We start from the raw sequence: 21614 nt of genomic DNA on the forward strand, positions 1-21614 counted from the left end.
AATGACGCTTTGGATTGGGGGTTGAGGAGTGGGATTTGATGATGTGTCCATTTGTGCAAGAAGAGCTTGTAGTGTAGAGGTGAGGCCGGTGAGATCGGAAGCAAGTGTGTTTTGTAGTTCCTTTTGGCTTTGGATGATGGTCCGGAGTGTTTCATCTTGGTTGGAGGGGGCGGTTGGATATGTGAGTTGGGGAGCTTGTGATTGGTTGGGTGGTGGTCTTTGATGTGGTGGTTGGTATGTTTGGTAGTTTCTTTGTTGGTTTTGTTGGTTGTATGGTGGGTTGTGTTGGTTGTATGGTGGTCGGTTTTGTGAATTGTTGTTCCATCTTTGACCTCCTCCATTGTTGTTGTTGTCCCTATTTTCTTGTTGATGATTGTCTCTCCAATTTTGATTGTGGTACCCACTCCCTTGATTGTAGCTTCCTCCTTGATAAGGGTGCCCTTGGTTAGGATTACCACCTTGGTCGTACCCTTGATTTGGGCGGTCATAGAAATTGTGGGTAGCCGCCAAAGTGTTGTCCTCTTGAAGGCTTGAGCACTCATCTCTGTAGTGGGAATAGCAAGAACAAATGCCACACACTTTTTGAGGGACCAATTGTTGATTGTGTTGTTGAGGGGGTGGAGAGTGTTGTTGATATGGTTGAGGTTGAGGTTGTTGTGGTTGTCGTTGGCTCAATTGGAGTTGCCTCAAGACGGATGTCATTTCGCTCAAGGATTTGGTTAGAGCGTTGGTTTCACTACTAGTGGATACCTCATTCACGGTTCTTGGGCGGTTGACTCTTCGTCTCATATGTTGATTGGATTCGGCTAAGTCAATGATAAGTTGCCATGCCTCCTCCGCTATTTTATATTTAGACAAAGAACCATTGCTAGAGGTGTCCAAGAGGGTTCTATCTTGTTCTCGCATCCCTTGACATATGTATCCAAGCAATACTTGAGTGTCAAGCATGTGATTAGGGCATGCGTCTAGTAGCTTACGAAACCGTTCCCAATACTCGTACAGTGGTTCCGTTTCACCTTGTACAATACAAGACATTTCCTTCGTTAGCCTATCCATCTTCTCCAGAGGCAAGAATTTATCCAAGAATCTTCGTCTAAGCAAGTCCCAATCGGAGGTGACTTCACTAGATAAAGTGTAGAACCATTCTTTAGCCTTGTCCTCAAGAGAGAAAGGGAAAGAAAACAACCATATAGAAACCTCATCGGATCCTTCCCGTCTTGTTGTTGAGCATATACGATGAAAGTCCTTGAGATGTCGAATAGGGTCTTGTGCGGGAAGCCCATGAAATTTGGGTAGGAGGTTGATCAAAGCGGTCTTGAGTTCAAAGTTTGCGTTCAAATTGGGGTGAGTTACATGAAGGGGTTGAAGGACATAATCCGGTGCACCCGCTTCCTTGATAGTAACTCTCCTCGGAGCATCCATGGCGTTAGTACCTAAAACAAGAAAAGAATTGTTAGTGATTTTGATGGGAGAATGATTATTGCCTTCGTTGAGTGACGGTTCAATGTTCACTTTTAGTAAGGTGGTTGAGGTGGTGAAAACCTCTTCACCTTATCTAAACCTTAACCGCTTCCGAGCTTGTCTAATATGAAACAAAGTTCGTTCTATTTCCGGATCAAAGGGGACTAAGCTTAGATTCGGTTGTGAACGCGTCATGCAATGAAGGAGAAGTGAAACTCATGGTAACGGTGAGAGGTTAGTCACTTGAACAAAAAAATCACAAAAAGATGCAACTATATGCATGCACACATAACTACTCTAAGCAATAACATGGCACACTAAGCAATATACCCTGGCAACGGCGCCATTTTGATAAACGAAATTGTATCATGCCGATATAGAATTCAATAATGGATATAATCGTGAGTATAGTCTAATCGACATTCAAACTTCGCATCAAACAATCCTATAATCTATAACCGAGAGTACTAGTCTCCCGAGTCATCCTCCCTTGGAATTGCTAGAGCATGCATCTTATTGATTAGGAAGCCTTGTTGTGGTTCTTTTGAAGGTTTAGCAAAATAAATGGCAAACAAGCAATCAATTTTTAGAAGACTTGGCCTAAGGTTGGCATTAGAAATTCTATCCTTATAGTCCCGTCAATAATGACAACAATTAGGCCTTGCTTCATTTAGTTAACCCCTAGGTATAGAGGAAAGTCAAATGAGAGTAACTAACTTGAGTCACAAGTCCTAGTTTTCACCTTAGGGAAATCTAGCTTTAGTGCACTCCAAGTCAATTAGCAATTTCTAATTCCAAATCAACAATTGACATAAACTATTCAACTCTTTCTAATGACTCAAACCCTATGCCAAGTAAGAAACTTTTACTCCATAACTAATGTTGACATTTTATCAAACAATTGATGAGCAAGGAAAAAAAGCATAGTAAAAAAATGAGAAGGAAGTAGAATTGAAAGTGCTTCAACACAAGGAACTAACAACAATTAACAAAGAACAACAATGGAAATGAACTTCTCAAGAAATTGACAAAAAATCCAAAACTACAAAGTTGAATCTAGGATCTATGAGGATTAAGTAATTACAAGCACTAATTGAGATTGGAGAAGAAGATCTATAACATGAACAAGTGAATTGAGAATTGCAATGGATCTCACCAAAGTATGATTGAAAATTCAGAAAATGGATGAAGATGAACCCTAATGAGAGCTTGGAATCTCCCTCTCTCTTTCTACCCAAGAGTGTAACTAACAATAGCCAAAAAAATCTAGAACCATCTAAAAATGAGCCAAAAGTTCTTAACCCTTCAACCCTTGGTCTTCTTAAGCTCTTCCCGCCAAGGCACTTCCCCCAAGATGAGATCTCCAATTGTCTCCACGCCCAGGTCACGTGACTTCTAAAAAAATCATGTTCGAGCATCGGCGCGTACGCGCAAAGCACGCGTGCGCGCCACTGAGGCATCTTGCAATGTGAGCGGAGGCGCAGCGTACGCGTGTGCGCCCATGGGGGTTATGGCCTAGCCGCTACACAAGCCGGCTCGTGGCTTGTCTTCTGGCTTTGACTTCTAGCTACGCAATCCACGCGGGCGCGCCAAGTACGCGCACGCACCCTTGCTGAAGTTTCCAAAGCTCAATTTCTCATGCTCCTTTCCTTCGCGCACATTCTCCTTCTCTCTTCCGGTTCATCCCTGCCCTATATTCTGAAACCACTTAACACACAGGTCACGGCATCGAACGGCATCAAGAGAAGATTAGAAATGTATCTAATTTAGTGCAAAATAAGCATGTTTTCATCCATGAGGCAAAAGTTAGGAAAGGAACACAAAGTCTTGTATTTTCATATGAAAAGCGTGTGGAATCATTGATAAAACCCCTGAAATCGATACAAGATAAACCCTCAAAATGGGGTTTATCAGTGAGTTAATAGGAAAAGGAATTAGGAATTAGGGTGACTTTGGAGTTTGTTTACCGTGTGGTGAGTTTGGGGGTGGGGCCGAATTTGGAGTGTGGTGAGTTTAGGATTTTATTTGTTGAAATTAAAATATATTTGTTATAAACATAAAAAAATAATAATTATTTTAAACCCCCATATGGGATAAATTTATAATTTATATTTTGTGCCTATTAGAAAAGCTCAAAAGACTCGAGCTTACTAAAGACAAACCCAAAAGAATAGGCCCAAATATATATATTTTTACATGGTTGGCCCATTATTTTAGTAGAAAATACTAATTTTATATTAGGGAAAATCACCTAAACAAACTAAATGAGATTCAATTTTTCATAAATATCCTAAATAAAAAAATATTACATGCATGTCTTGATTAATATTTATATATAAACCGAATTTATTAAACCTGACTTAGCCATTTTAGTGTTGAATCGATAAGATTCGAATTACTAGGTTTATATGTAAATCAAATTTAGTAGCTTTGATTTACTATGGTTTGAAATTCGAATTGAGCTACCCATAGCAAATCAAAATAAGGTGCTTCAATTTAGGCCAATGGTTTATACCCCAAGTAATTCGAATTAATTGAATTCGATTTAGGCCTCTAGTAAATCAAATTGATTGAATTTTCGATTTAGTAGTAACGTCCACTAGTAGTAAATCAAATCCACTAGGTTCGATTTAGTATATATATACCTATATAAACAATTCGAATTCACTTGTTTATTTCACCAAAATCCCACCCTCAAACGCTGAATACAAAGAAAAGTAAGAAAAAAAACCCACAACATTCAAACTGCGGAAATGAAAGTCAACCCGAATTGTATCTATTGGTTTGACGGAGTTGTTCATATTGATGGTTTACTATAAGAAAAATGCATAGTACCGTCGGATTTAGTGTCGCAGCGTACCGACGGATTTACCAACGGATTTAGCGACAGTTTTGTAGTATGATTCGTCATACTACCAAAGAGTTACCGTCAGAAAAGGTTATCCGACGGTAAAGTCGCTGGTAAATTTTGGCGGGAACACTAGACAAATAGGCTCTAATCGTAGCATCGGACTTCTCGTCGGATTATTCTGACAGTAGACATGATTAATGAAATACTACGTTTTGGTCGCCCGCACCACGTTACCATCGGATGAAGCCGCCGGTAAATTCGATGGTAATCATGCCCTCTTCTCCTTCATTTCTAATTCATTTTATCTCTCTAATCTCTCTCCTCTCTCTCTCTCTCTCTCTCTCTCACCTCTCAGCTCACAATCTCTCTCTAGCCCCTGTCGCCACTACAAAGGCCGTCGTCGATGTCGCTGCTACAACCGCCTCTACCACCGCTGCTGCCATCCCCTGCGATTGATGGAAAGATTGCTGCCGCTGCTGCTCGAAACGCACCCTTCTCTCTATTCTATTCCTGCCACTGCTGCCCTTCTGCCGCTGAAAAGGCCGCCGACGCCACTGCTCGAACCATCCACTTCTATCTTCTCTTTTCTAATTTCTTTGCATTCCAGGTTTGCATTGAATTTGTTTTTCACTATGTTTAATTTTTTCTTAGTTAATATTAATTTTATTTTGTTAGTTGATTTTTAGTAATTAGTTTGGTTAGATTAATTTCTGTTTTAGTTTATTTTAAGTGGTTAGGGGTTGGGTGTTTTGTTATTGTATATTCTAATATAAATGTGGAGGTACATTTTAAATTTTATGATTTCAACTGCCGATAAAAGAAAAAAAATAAAGAATATAGCAACACTTGGGTTAGGTGTTCTGTTATTATATGTTCTTATGCATACAATATTCAAAAATTTATAATATTTTTCTGGTTTATATGATTTCTTTTTTACGTATTTGGTTTGCTTGTTGCTTTTTTTTTTATTTAAACAATTATTTATTTGTATACATGATGTACAAAAAATAAGGAATAAAAATCTGGTTCAAAATGGATTTGACTCATAGAAGAAAACATGTGTCCCTATGATTAACACGTATCATATTATAATCTAGCTTCTAATACATATCTATATTAATTGTCTTTGCATTCATTTTCCAATTTTATGATACTATTTTTTTTTCTTCTCTGCTTACTTGTTCTTGTTTTCTTTTTCTGCTTTGCACTCTAAGCTTTTTATGTTACTAATATGTTCACTGTACAGACATGACGACAGATAGTAGAGGTAGGTCAAGTGGGTTATTACGTGGTCGTGCTAGAGGGAGGACTTCCGCCGAATCTCCCAAGGTTGCCCAGCAATCTTCCACTACCCCGGCTACCCCGTCGTCTCCTGTGACATCACAGGTGGGTCTATTGGACCAGCAATTCATCATGGTCCCAAACACGAACTGGGTGCCTCCTACTGCTACACCTCTTGCAGATGTAATGACGACAGATCCTGCGAGGGGTGATTCCTCCAATGCCACCGAGCAAGATGCCCCTCCACCACCGACGGTCATCCAATTGAGGATTTAGCCCAATATCATGTAGTTGTGTGTTCAACTTTTTAATATTAAGTTTGTTTAGCTTAAGTTTGTTTATGTCAATTTTGTTTATCTTAAATTTTTTATCTTATGTGTTTGTTAATGTGAAGTTTTTTCTGTGACAGGTTTGCACCAAACCCCAATGCGTGCACACAGGAGAGACCCGAGGTCATTAAGTCCATGTACGACCACTCATAGCCGACCTACACGCAGATCCCTACTGATGTGAGAGAGCGGTGGTTTCAGAAGTGGGCGGTAAAAACCCAATTTTTTTGAATTACTTAACTACATAGGAGCTGTATTTCATTTTGACTAACTAATTTTGGTGAATCAGTTTGTATAGTTGAAATTCATATGGGATACAAAACACAATGTCATGTTCACAAAGACCTATGACCGTTGCGCCGCCAAGTGGTTTCAGCATATGATGAGTGACATTCGTCAGGGGAATGACCACCTGACGAGGTGGATCTGTCTAAACACGAGGCTTATTTTAGAGATAACGAGGGGTTCAAGCATTGCCATCTGACGAATGTCGCTAACAGGGCTTCACCCAGGTCATCCAGATATATGAGTGGGTCGGAGACCTTCATGAAGACGAAGACTGGCATTGTTTACTATTTTAGTAGTTACTTGAATTAGTTTTTTTACTTTCCTTTTTGATTATCAATTTAACTAATTAGTTAGTAGAGTAAATGTTAGTTTAATGCCATTTTTTTGGTGGATTTAGGTGGTTAGAATATGTTAGAATAGGTTAGATTAGGCTCTGAGATTGTTGGAAAATGTTGGATGGAACCCTTCAAGGATGGCTAAATCCGAATTTTAGGGAAGACTCTGCCAAAATTTTTATAACATTTTCAATAAAATCGAAAAAATTATAATTATGTTTTTGAAATTATAATTAAGATTTTGGTTCATGATTATATTTGTCTTTCATTCATTAATTTGTTCGTTTATTTTATTGGTTGATTGATATATTAATTTGTAGTCTAAGTTGCCGGAGCGTGAGACAACATTGGCAGAGACCTTCAAGTATAACCATACTTTGAAGGCAAACAAGAAGAGATTTTCCGACAAGTGGTCTGCGGCCCATTATGTGAGTTTAAATTAATCCTAAGTTTCAACTTTATTTGGTTTAAAGTCAATTATTTAACTATTATCCTAATCACGACTAACGTGTGTGACGCAGGAGGAGTACACGCAGAGGTTGAAAGCCGCGACCCAGCAATCTTAGCCGCCTAGTGGGGACGACGAAGTCGGCTCCAAGACTTCCGTGGTGGATCCCGATAGGATTTGGTGCGAGACCACCTCTGAACCCCATAAGAATCGCTGATTCGGGTTGGGGTCGTTCTTCATAAGTGGCCTCCGCTCCTCCGCGCTGGCAGCTTCCTCTGCATCTACCTCTGCCACTAGCCTACTAATCCCCATGAAGTTGTCGACCTGAGGGAGGAAGTGCAGAAGCTAACACAGGAGCTTCACCATCAGGAAAAGCAGTCTGAGCATAGGTATCGAGAGATTCTTGCATACATTACCGACAACTCCGACCTAACGGAGAAGCTAGAGCAGCTTGATTTGTTGTGACAGCAGATGTAGGAGTATAGCCAGCAGATGCGCGCTAGAGGCAGCGGCGTTGCTGTCCAGTGTCGCTATTGCCGGTTCCAACTGCGACACTGCTGGTGGGGCACCGATGGTAGCACCTCCTCTGCCGCTTCAGTAGGGGGACCATGACTTCGACAACGACGACAATGACGAAGACTACTGGGATCTGTAGGATTTGGGGTTTTACGGACTTTTCTTTGTCTTTACTTCATTGTATTCTACATTTATGACATTTTATTTCATTCAGGCCATTTATTTTTTAATAAAATTATTTCTTCATTTCTATCGACGTTAAATTCTGCTAACAAGTGTTAACCAGAGGCTCCTAATTGTGGCTTAGCTGTGCCAAAAAATTGAGGCTTTATAAATTTAACATTATCGTCGGATTTAACGTCGGCGATATCCAATGGAAACTTAGCTTTGACGCCTAAACATGTGAAATGGCACTAACGTTACTGTCAGATGTATCCCATGGTAACCATCAACCGATGGTAACTCCGCCGATAGTTAGCGTTGGACAAGAAAAATCCTTCAGTAAGCTATTTCTGGCAACGTTTATTCCGTCAACCCAAGGATGATAATAAATCCAACGGTACTCAGTGTTTTTCTTGTAGTGGTTTCATCTATATAAAATTTATTTTCTTCAAAAAATAAATAATCGTGTGTGATATTAAGTTGCTTAGAATCTGATTATATGCGCTATTAGAATTTTTAAACTACAAATGGTAGTTAGAATAGTGATTTAGTAGTTTATTAGAATTTTAAAACTACAAATACAAGTTAGAGGAGTGATAAATAACTGTTAGTTACAGTAGTGATGAGAGGTTCTATTAGAATTTTTTTAAGTGTTAAATGTTAGAAGTTTAACTCGATTAGAAATTTTGTTGAAGTTTAATTTAATTTAGTTTAGGTTTCAAATATTAGACTAACAAGGCAGTAGAAATTTAGCAAGGATTTAATTTAATTTAATTTAATTTAATTCTTAAATGTTAGATTAACGAGGCACCAAAAGTTTAGTTAGAGTTTAAATTAATATAATTTGATTCAGTTTAATTTTTTAATTTACGTCTTAAATATTAGATAACTATGCTCTATTAGAATTTAATTTTTTTTAATTTAATTTAATTCATAAATGTTAGATTATCTATGTTCAAGTTTATAATATCTTTTACATTAAAGTTTATTTTTATTACAATTTTCCGCTTTAAGTGATTTTTTATTTAGCTTGGATATGATTTTCTTGAATTTGTTGGGGATATGACTATTGTGAGATATTTGTTAGGGTTTAGTATCTTTTGTTGAAAAGGGTCTGCATTAGTTAATGGTCGTTGAGTGAATTGTTTTGTTAATTGTTATGGTTCTTAGAGAATTTTTCATCTTCATGTAGCCCATCGATGTATCACCAGCATGAGGAGGTAGCAGGCATGCCCCTAGATGGCAGGATCATACCGTACCTGCAGATGACCGACTTAGCCATCTCGCGAGACTCAACGACCACTGGTTTTGGTTGGATGAGCTGCTAGTCAGTGCATCCGTTGAGCGATAGCGTCCCGAGATGCATACCTTCCACATGCTATATGGGGAGTGCACAATTATGCTACAAGACGTTGCGTATCAATTAGGCCTCTGATGAGCGGATAATTTATACGTTTTTTTGCATTATTTTTAGTATGTTTTCAGTAGATTTTTAGTTAGTTTTTATTATATTTTTATTAGTTTTTATTTAAAATTTACTTTTCTGGACTTTACTATGAGTTTGTGTACTTTTCTGTGATTTCAGGTATTTTCTGGTTGAAATTGAGGGACATGAGCAAAAATCTGATTCAGAGGCTGAAAAAGGACTGCAGATGCTGTTGGATTCTGATCTCTCTGTACTCGAAGTGGATTTTCTGGAGGTACAGAAGCCCAATTGGCGCGCTCTTAATTGCGTTGGAAAGTAGACATCCTGGGCTTTCCAGCAATATATAATAGTTCATACTTTACTCAAGATTTGATGGCCCAAACCGGCATTCAAAGTCAGCATAGAAATTCTGGCGTCAAAACGCCAGAACTGGCATAAAAGCTGGAGTTAAACGCCCAAACTGGCACAAAAGCTGGCGTTTAAATCCAAGAAAAGTCTCTACACATGGAAGCTTCGATGCTCAGCCTAAGCACACACCAAGTGGGCCCGGAAGAAGATTTCTGCATTAATTACTTATTTCTGTAACCCTAGGCTACTAGTTATCTATAAATAGGACCTTTTACTATTGTATTTAGACACCTGATGACACTCTACACGTTTCATATTGTATCTTCTACGGCATGAGTCTCTGAACCCCATTGTTGAGGGTGAGGAGCTCTGCTGTGTTTCTATGAATTAATGCAATTACTACTGTTTTCCATTCCATCACGCTTGCTTCTATTCTAAGATATTCATTCGCACTTCAACCTGATGAATGTGATGATCCATGACACTCATCATCATTCTCACCTATGAACACGTGTCTGACAACCACTTCCGTTCTACATGCAATCAAGCTTGAATGTGTATCTCTTGGGTTTCTGATCTAAGATTAGAACCTTCGTGGTATAGGCTAGAATTATTGGCGGCCATTCCTGAGGTCCGGAAAGTCTAAACCTTGTCTGTGGTATTCTGAGTAGGATCTGGGAAGGGATGACTGTGACAAGCTTCAAACTCGCGAGTGTTGGGCATGTGACAGACGCAAAAGGATCAATGGATCCTATTCCAACATGATCGAGAACCGACAGATGATTAGCCGTGCGGTGACAGCGCATTTGGAATATTTTCACTGAGAGGACGGGAAGTAGCCATTGACAACGGTGATGCCCAACATAAAGCTTGCCATGGAAGGAGCCTTGCGTGTGTGAAGAAGAAGATAGTAGGAAAGCAGAGATTCAGGGGACAGAGCATCTCCAAAACCTCAACCTATTCTCCATTACTGCATAACAAGTATTTATTTCATGTTCTTCTACTTTTTACAATTAAATCTGAGAATTATTGATATCCTGACTAAGAGTTACAAGATAACCATAGCTTGTTTCAAGCCGACAATCTCCGTGGGATCGACCCTTACTCACGTAAGGTATTACTTGGACGACCCAGTGCACTTGCTGGTTAGTTGTGTGGAGTTGCAAAAGTGTGATTGTAATTTCGTGCACCAAATTTTTGGGGCCGTTGCCGGGGATTGTTTGAGTTTGGACAACTGACGGTTTATTTTGTTGCTTAGATTAGGAATAATTTATTTTTGTTGGTTTAGAGTCACTAAATTTGAGTCTTTTATTTGAGTTAGTTTCATATTTTAAGTTTGGTGTCAATTGCATGTTTTTATTTTCTTTTAATTTTTCGAATTTGCATGTTCTTAGTTCTTTCTTGATCTTTAAAAATTCTAAGTTTGGTGTCTTCTTTGTGTTTTCCTTTAAATTTTCGAAAATTTGTGTTTGATTTTCTAAAAATTTTAAGTTTGGTGTCCCTTGTGTTTTTATTTACTTAAAAATTTTTCAAAAATTTGTTCTTGTTGTTCATCTTGATCTTCAAAGTGTTCTTGGTGTTCATCTTGACATTCAAAGTTTTCTTGTTTGTTCTCTTTGTTTTGATCTAAATTTCTAAACTTAGTGTCATTTTGTTGTTTTTCTCTTTCCTCATTAAAATTCAAAAATAAAAAAAAAATATGTTTTCCTCATTTTACTCATAAATTTTGAAATTTTGCATTAAATTAGTCAAAGATTTTCAAAATCATATCTTTTTTTTAGTCAAGTCAAAATTCTAATTTCAAAAATTGATCTTTTCAAATCTTTTTCAAAAATCAAATCTTTTTAATTTCTTCAATCATATCTTTTCAATCATATCTTTTTTTTTACAAATTGCAATCATATCTTCTCAATCATATCTTTTTCAAAATAATTTTCAATCATATCTTTTTGATTGCTAATTCCAAAATCTTTTTTTTATTAATTAATTAATTTAGTTTTCAATTTACTTTTATTTTATTTTCTTCTAATTTTTGAAACTTTTATTTTATTTTTTTTATTTATTTCATTTTATTTTATTCGGTTAATTTTAATTAAAATAAAATAAAAACAAAAATATATTTTATTTGCAATCCACATCATCTCCCTTTCTCCATCATGGACCTAAGTGGAAGTGAACAGTTCAGAAGGACTCTGGGGTCATATGCTAACCCCATTACAGCTGCATATGGGAGTAGCATTTGTATACCTCCCATCAAAGCAAGCAGTTTTGAGCTAAATCCTCAGCTCATTATCATGGTGCAGCAAAATTGCCAGTATTCCGGTCTTCCACAGGAAGAACCTACTGAATTTCTGGCACAGTTCTTACAAATTGCTGACACAGTACGTGATAAAAAAGTGGATCAGGATGTCTACAGATTATTATTGTTTCCATTTGCTGTAAAAGATCAAGCTAAGAGGTGGTTAAATAACCAACCCACAGCAAGCATAAAAACATGGAGACAGTTAACATCAAATTCCTAAATCAATTTTACCCTCAAAAAAGGATGACACAGCTAAGGCTGGACATCCAAGGCTTTAAACAAGAGGATCATGAATCCCTTTATAATGCCTGGGAGAGGTACAGAGGGATGCTAAGGAAATGCCCATCTGAAATATTTTCAGAGTGGGTACAGTTAGACATCTTCTACTATTACTATGGACTTACAGAAAAAGCTCAGATGTCTCTAGACCACTCAGCTGATGGATCTATACACATGAGGAAGACGATTGAAGAGGCTCAAGAACTCATAGATACTGTTGCTAGAAATCAATATTTGTACTCTAGCTGTGAGTCCTCCATAAAGGAAGAGGCTAGGGCAGTAACTACTGATCCTAATCCTCAAGAACAGATTATTGAGCTTAATCAACAATTACTCCTTATGATAAAACAATTAGCAAAATTTAAAGAGATGCTCCAAGACACTAAAAATGCTAACAAGAATATGGAAGCACAATTGAATTAGACAAGACAACAACTATCTAAACAGATAACAGAAGAATGCCAAACTGTCCAATTAAGGAGCGGGAAGACATTGAATAAATCAGCTCAAAGTAGCAAAAAGCCAAGAAAGGAACAACTGACAGAGGATGACCAAACCACTACTCAAAATCCCTCTGAGGACAGCAAGAGCCCAGAGAGGAATAATTCTGGCGTTCAGATGCCAGAAAAGGGAGAAAAGTTGGTGTTAAACGCCCATTCTCTGCCCAGTTCTGGCGTTCAAACACCAGAAAAGGGTGGGAAGCTGGCGTTAAATGCCCATTCAGCACCCAATCCTGACGTTCAAACACCAATGAGGGATCAGACACCTGCAAGTGCTGATAGTAACCCTTCTAAGAAGGCTTCTCCAACCACCTCTGTAGGGAATAAACCTGCAGCAACTAAGGTTGAAGAATATAAAGCCAAGATGCCTTATCCTCAGAAACTCCACCAAGTAGAGCAAGATAAACAATTTGCTCGCTTTGCAGACTATCTCAGGACTCTTGAGATAAAGATCCCATTTGCAGAGGCACTTGAGCAAATACCCTCTTATGCTAAGTTCATGAAAGAGATCTTAAGTCATAAGCCTCCTAAACCCGAGCTCAAACCACTACCACCATCCCTGAAATATGCATTTCTGGGAGAAGGTGACACTTTTTTAGTGATCATAAGCTCTGCTTTAAATCCACAGGAAGAGAAAGCACTAATTCAAGTGCTAAGGACACACAAGATAGCTCTTGGGTGGTCCATAAGTGATCTTAAGGGCATTAGCCCAGTAAGATGCATGCACAAGATCCTATTGGAGGATGATGCTAAGCCAGTGGTTCAACCACAGCGGCGGCTAAATCCAGCCATGAAGGAGGTGGTGCAGAAAGAGGTCACTAAGTTACTAGAGGCTGGGATTATTTATCCTATTTCTGATAGCCCCTGGGTGAGCCCTGTCCAAGTTGTCCCCAAAAAGGGAGGCATGACAGTGGTTCATAATGAAAAAAATGAACTGGTTCCCACAAGAACAGTTACAGGGTGGCGTATGTGTATTGACTACAGAAGGCTCAACACAGCCACCAGAAAGGATCATTTTCCTTTACCATTCATAGACCAGATGCTAGAAAGACTAGTAGGTCATGACTACTACTGCTTTTTGGATGGCTATTCAAGCTACAACCAAATTGCAGTAGATCCTCAGGATCAAGAGAAAACAACATTCACATGTCCTTCTGGAGTATTTGCCTACAGAAGGATGCCTTTTGGCCTGTGCAATGCACCTGCAACCTTTCAGAGGTGCATACTTTCTATTTTCTCTGATATAGTGGAAAAATTTCTGGAAGTCTTCATGGATGACTTCTCAGTATTTGGAGACTCATTCAGCTCCTGTCTTGACCACTTAGCACTTGTTCTGAAAAGATGCCAAGAGACCAACCTAGTTTTAAACTGGGAAAAATGTCACTTTATGGTGACTGAAGGAATTGTCCTTGGGCATAAAATTTCAAATAAGGGAATAGAGGTGGATCAAGCTAAGGTAGAGGTAATTGAAAAATTACCACCACCTGCCAATGTAAAAGTAATCACAAGCTTTCTGGGACATGCAGGATTCTACAGGAGGTTTATAAAGGATTTTTCAAAAATTGTAAAACCTCTGAGCAATCTGCTAGCTGCTGACACGCCATTTGTGTTTGACACAGAGTGTCTGCAGGCGTTTGAAACTCTGAAAGCTAAGCTGGTAACAGCACCAGTCATCTCTGCACCAAACTGGACATTACCATTCGAACTAATTGTGATGCCAGTGACCATGCCATTGGTGCAGTGTTGGGACAGAGGCATAACAAGCTTCTGCACGTCATTTACTATGCTAGCCATGTTTTAAATGATGCACAGAAGAATTACACAACCACAGAAAAAGAGTTACTTGCAGTGGTTTATGCCATTGACAAGTTTAGATCCTATTTAGTAGGTTCAAAAGTGATTGTGTATACTGACCATGCTGCTCTTAAATACCTACTTACAAAGCAGGATTCAAAACCCAGGCTCATAAGATGGGTGTTGCTTCTGCAAGAGTTTGATATAGAAATAAGAGACAGAAAAGAGACAGAGAACCAGGTAGCTGATCACCTGTCCCGAATAGAACAAGTAGTAGGGGCGTCCCTTCCTCCTACTGAGATCTCTGAGACCTTTCCGGATGAGCAACTCTTTGCCATTCAGGAGGCACCATGGTTTGCAGACATTGCAAATTATAAAGCTGTGAGGTTCATACCCAATGAGTACAGCAGAGTACAAAGAAAAAACTTATTTCTGATGCAAAGTACTACCTATGGGATGAGCCATTGACAACGGTGATGCCCAACATAAAGCTTGCCATGGAAGGAGCCTTGCGTGTGTGAAGAAGAAGATAGTAGGAAAGCAGATATTCAGGGGACAGCATCTCCAAAACCTCAACATATTCTCCATTACTGCATAACAAGTATTTATTTCATGTTCTTCTACTTTTTACAATTAAATCTGAGAATTATTGATATCCTGACTAAGAGTTACAAGATAACCATAGCTTGCTTCAAGCTGACAATCTCTGTGGGATCGACCCTTACTCACGTAAGGTATTACTTGGACGACCTAGTGCACTTGTTGGTTAGTTGTACGGAGTTGCAAAAGTGTGATTGTAATTTCGTGCACCAGCCTCCCAATTGATAGGCAGTACATCAGTGGATGTCTGACGGACTTCGAGCGATACATTGAGGGTGGCTGACCTGCATAGGCTTGGTTCGAGGAGTAATTGGGTAATTTTCCTCCGGTGGACTGCATCAAGAGCGATCTTCCTCAGGGGTAAATGAGGAGAAAGTCAGGAGGCAGGCAAGGGCGTACATTATGATGTTGTTATTAACGCAGCTCTTCGATATCAAGTCCGGTACACATATGCATATTCAGTGGCTACCGTATGTAGATATTAAAGGAGATGCGCAAATACAATTGGGGATCTGCTACTCTCTTGTGGTTATACCGGTGCATTTGATGTGTGGCTAATAGGAACGTGGTTAAGTTGACTGGTCCATTACATCTCCTCTAGTCATAGATCTTCTGGCGGTTCCCGGGTTTCAGGCTCGATGGGTTTGACGCCTTTCATTGGCCGTTGGAGATAAGATACATAATGTTTATATGTGGTTGTTATGTTTGTTAACATTTTTTTCTATTTATGGCCATTGTTCTTAAAATTTTTTGGGTGTCAGGTGGTCCGGTTATTAGCTAACGTTGAGCGAGAAGAGGCCTAGAGTTGTGCAGTGGAGGCTCAGGATAGATTTACTCCAAGCAAGGAATGTGAGCATTTTCGCATTCAAGTTTTTATTTGTTAAGCTTTATTTAAACTTCTTACTGGATATAAATTGACCTGTAGTACTCATTTCTCTTTACTAGTTCATGTGGATGCCATATAATGCACCAAAGGTCGTTCAGGGGGTTCATCCCGAGATCTTGGAGCCCTGACATATATATGGCACTATGGAGGGCTGTGACGGCATTGATCTACTTTGCTGTGATAGACTAACATCAGGTGGATAGGGTGCTATCACAGCTTGGTAGAGAAGAGAATCGCCCATGCTCCGCACTCGACATTGATTTTCTGATGTCAAAAGATGGTAGAGGCAGAGACCGGTGGTTTCCGAACACGTTATAGAGTTGGCACATCCATTGGATCAACAGGACTGACCATGTGTTACGATTTGATGTCGTGGCAGACCCAGGACCATCACATGCTTACTTGGAGTGGTGGCATGAGCATGACAGGAGATTCTTGTCGCATGAGCTCTTTCTCGAGGACCCCAAAGCAAATGCTATCCCAGCCAAGGCGATACAGAGAAGTTCAGGATGGGTTCCTGATAGGGATCAGGTGCCAGATGTTCCTGACAGGCATTGAGTGGAGCGGAGACGTCGTGTTGGGACACGGGCCAGTGAGCATGAGTGGAGATGGCTCGATGATGCAATTGATGCCATGGAAGGAAAGGGTCAATGTCATAGACGAGGTAGGGGGCAATGTTGAGAGGGAGGGAGGGGGTGTCGAGGTAGAGGTTGACGTGATAGGAGAGGCGGTGATGATGGTGCTGATAGTGGAGATGAAGATGGCGGTGTAGGTGGAGGTGGAGATGATACTAGTAGAGGTTGAAGTGGTGTTCGATAGTGAGTTCGGAGGATCACACTTCTTAGAGGAGATTAGCATTATTATCCAGGAGGATGGGGCGGCCTGCCGTGGATCGCAGGTCATCAAACCCTAGACACACGTTGATGTGGACCTGAACAAGCCTCTGTCAGGGTCTTTGGATAAGACATTTGTATTGGGTGGTACTCCTCCATCGGCAATTGCAGTAGCACCTCCCGGACGTTTTGGTCCATCTAGGCCACCCGGGCTGACCAAAGACGAGAATGAGGTACCTCTCGCTCAAAGAGCACAGAGGATCAGACGCCCACACTGCTGCTTCATAGGTCACATCTATTTTGACTATTAGGTTATCATGTTATATAATTATTTTTGTGTTGTTGTATTTAGTATTGCTTGTATGATCTATGTTATCATGATATATAATACTTGAATGAGTTTAGAAACTACATATTAAAAAGATGTCCTTAATTGATGTCTGTTGATATTTCGCGATAAAAAAATAAAGGTAACACTGAAAAAGAAAAAGACAATAATATTAATAACAATAGTCCTTCAGATAAGATAACAATAATGGGACATAAACACGGAAAAGACAGCACAAAATGCACTAAACATTGCTAAACAACAATAAAGCGTAATATAGTGGACATAAGAATAGGCAACACAACTAAGAAAACAGTAAACATTGCTAGCTGCTCTAGAATCCCCAAGTGACTCCTCCCTGTGGGCAACTACGCCGAGTATGACTATGCTATTTGCATAGACCACACCACTTTGGTCTATTCGGATCCACCTCATCCATACTAGTGCGAATTCTAGTACTCCTCGAACGACCTTTAGATGCACGTCTCTTATTGGGATCAGGGATTACTATTGGACCATCATATGGTTGCCAGAAGGCTTCTGAAATCAAAGGATTAAATTCCATCTTGTAGACATCAAACACTGTGCTGAGGCAATATACCTCGTGGACCTAAGTTGCCCAGCTCAAGCGGGAATATGCACCATAAGCGATTGCATGGTGACATGGGTAATGAAGTGCCTGAAAGTACCCGCTATTGCATGTCCGATCTCTCAATGAGACTCTATAAGTACCAAGTGAGAAGTTACATGTCGAATTAGTCTCGACCACATTAAACTCTGAATTATCCATATCATATAGGGTCACCGTGAAACACTTTGCTGCCTTTAGAATTGCCTTTATTGCCTTCACCAGTGACTAACTAAATTGCTGCTCTATCCCCAACTGTGCCTCAGCCTCTCTTCCCTTACAAATAAAGAACTCTGCCAATCTTCCATAAGTGAATTTCACCAGGGAACAAACTGAAATGTTCTTAACACCCTTGAGTACCGAATTAACACACTCATATATATTTGTAGTCATATGGCTGAATCTACGACCCTCGTCCTGGTGCTAAGTCAACTTGTCATACTCTATCCTGTTGGCCCAATCACACATTGTGGGGTCTTCAATCCGGAGGATGTCAAACCAATAATCAAACTTGACCTCAGTCTTTGCATAAGCAGCATTGACTAGAAACCCCGTTGCATCATTTTCCCTGAAACTCAGCGTGAAATTCACTATAATGTGCCTAACACAGAATGCATGATAAGCAACAGGCGGAACCCATCCACCATCAGGTGCCTCCAAGGCGACCTTAATTCCATTGTGCCTATCAGGTATCATGAGAATATCGGGTTGATGAGTCACGTCCTACCATAGGTGAGACAAGAAAAACGACCATGACTCCGCATTTTCACCATCCACTAGGGCAAAAGTAATAGGAACGATATTAGAATTTCCATCCTGAGCAATCGCAACTAGGCCAGCAAAGTTTTTTCATATTTTCTATACAAGTGGGTCCCATCAAAACTCACCAATGGCTTACAATGCTTGAATGTCTCGATGCACGATGGGAACCACCAAAAAATCGGTGGAAAAATGCTGATGACTCGTCAACCTGGCCTCCAACTCGCATATGACTCGTCTTCAGTAATGCAATACTACCTGGCATGATTATCTGCACACCTAGTATCCATCTTGGCAACTTATTATAGGCCTCCTCCTAGTCCCCATATATCTGCGCAACGGCTTTTTGCTTAGCCAACAAAACCTTCCTGTACATAGGTCTAAACCCAAAATGTGACTCCGCCGCATTCTTCAATACCTTGATGGACACAACCACATCAACTCTGATAATAGGAAGGATGAAAGCAGATACCACATGATAATCAAGCTTCCTGTGATCGCTGGAGATAGACGTGGCTATGGGTGTTCATGGATCGGATCCAATCCGCGGTGTTTATCCAAATTCGATAAGAAAATTGTAGATATTGATCCGATCCGCAAGGCTCTCGGATCGGATTGTGGATTTTATGTAGATATTCGCATATCCGATCCACATATCTGTGGATCCGAAAAAATAAATAGATAAATAAATAAGTAAATATTCTTTTTAGTTTTATTTCAACTAATAATTATCATATATGTTATATTGTTTTATTTTTATTATTTAAGAAAAGTATGTTTAATAATATTTTAAGAGTAAACATGTTTAAAAGAGTAGAAAAAAGAATTTTATTGATATCTTTTAATAAAAATAAGCTTTTAAAAATATTTTTATGTTTTGTAGATATATTCGAGATCCGATCCGATCTACAAATGTGTGGATTAGATCCAAGCTTTAAAATCACGGATATTGGATCCAATCCAATGATTTTAGTGCACATCAAATCGTAATTTTGGCCATATCCGATCCGGTCCGATCCGCGTTCACCCGCCCCTAGACGTGGTCAGTCATGTACGAGATCTGTTATACCGTCTGACCTCCCAAATACCTTTTCAATCATTTGCAATTATTTCCGAACTCCTTATACTTTCCGTAGTACTTGGCATGGTACGATTCCAACACTTTGTACTCAACCCCATGGCGGATATAAGTCTTTACACATAAGATGACTTCTTCTTTATTCTGAAACTGCTAACCAACTAGGAACTCAGTTAGAGCAGTAATGTCCTGTGAATCTCTGGTCCCGAAATCGGATTCTACATCCAGAAATCCCTGCTATCTCATGGACTTTAAGTCTAGAGTCGAAAGTGTGGCGAGTACTACTGAGTTCCCAAGCTCGATGCTCTACCAGCCCCAACAGGAGTACTCCTTCCTATATCATAATCGCTATCATCAATAATGGCGGGCTCCATATCATCGTCATCCCCCAGTACATTTTCCACGGTATCTGGTGCTCCAACCTCCGCAAAAACTGGGATCATAGCTAGAGTATTCCTGTTATCACCTATTTCTACAATCTCATCACGGTATAGATCAGCTGCGAAAGATAGAGATGTCACCAAATTTCTCGCAGATGCCATTACAGATAGAGATGAAGATACAACAATAAGGTTGAACTAGAGGTTGCTGCCATTGGTACTGATTGGCAATTTTGGTTCGATCCACTTGAGCTGGAGACCACATCCCTAAACTTGGCCAATAGTTCATGGATTCTTACCTCAGGAAACTGGTGACGACAGTGAAATAAAACTTGCAAATCCACTTTTCATTGTCTATCACAAATGTGTTGTACTTTACCCTATCGCGAACAACAGAAATCAGAATTCTATAAAATAACTTTTCTACCCGTTCATTCTATGCATCCCAGTTTTCGTAGTATGGTATTCTGAAGATCAACAAAGTTCGTAGAAGGTCTGATAAAGACACTCAATGGATCCTTATCAGTAATTTTATTTCCGCTCACGTTTCTTCTTAATCGTACATTTGTAGTGCACAAAAACTAGAAAACTATCATCTGTAGCCATTGTGAGTGTAAATTTACCTAGGGTGATTGTAAATGGTAAATCGAATTTAGTATTGTCGATTTACCTAGTGGAGATGTTAATGAATAAATCAAATTCAATCCATTCGATTTATTATTGTCCACTCAGTCTTCCATGTAAATCGAAGCTAACAAAATTGATTTACTATTGAATGACCTAAATCGAATGTTATCAATTCAATTTACTACGTAACCATGTAAATAAAATGCATAGATTCGATTTACATGCAAATCCTTAAATCGACATTATTGAATTCGATTTACATAATTTTAGGACTCCCATATAATATTTTCTGTTTTAGGACATTATTCATGTTGAATCTCATTTAATTTATTTAGGTAATTTTGTCCCTTTAAATTATATTAAAATCTTTTACTCTAATTCTTATACAGAAAGAAAGGTAAATTCAAATGGAATTAAAAAATAATAGTTGATTTTCTACTAGTAAATACTCAATGATAAAAAAAATAATATTAACTTTGCAACAGTCATTTTGAGTTGCCTTCAGCAAAAATAAATTCTATCAATTTTTTTAATTATTTAATAAAATATTATTTCTCAATTTATATTTTTTAAATGTAATAAAAAAATTATATAAAAAAAGATATTAATTAATAAAAAATCACATCTTATCAAATAACTAAAAAAATTTTGAGAGAATTCCCTCCTACCTGGAACCTCCACATGTCACGAAGTAGAAGAAAAATGTTTCTCTCAGATGCTGAGTTGAAGAGGGTTTAGTTGCTGTACCAATATAACATAAAATAATGTGTTTTTCACAATCAGTCATCACCTAACCAGAAATTTAGTCTACAGGTACAGGAATTTCATATTAATATGTTTCGGGACCCGCCACAACATAACCCACCTTGTTAATTGTTATTATGTTTTTTGGTACCATGACTTAGTCAATTTTGTCAAGCCATTATTCAATTCGCATTAGTCCAAACCTCAGGCAACATAACATAAAAGTAGGAGTTTGATTTCACACCACTTTAATCGATTGAAGTGATAAACTATATATTTTAACACTAACACATTTTATAATTTGTAACTATCAATTAATTATTATTAATATTTTTAATAATATAAAATTATATTCAATAATATAAAATTACATTTTTTTTTTGTATACTAACTAAATTTTAATAAAAATATTTATCCTTAAACTTTCTCTT

This window comes from Arachis hypogaea, chromosome 14 (assembly GCF_003086295.3).
Source record: "Arachis hypogaea cultivar Tifrunner chromosome 14, arahy.Tifrunner.gnm2.J5K5, whole genome shotgun sequence".
NCBI lineage: Eukaryota > Viridiplantae > Streptophyta > Magnoliopsida > Fabales > Fabaceae > Arachis > Arachis hypogaea.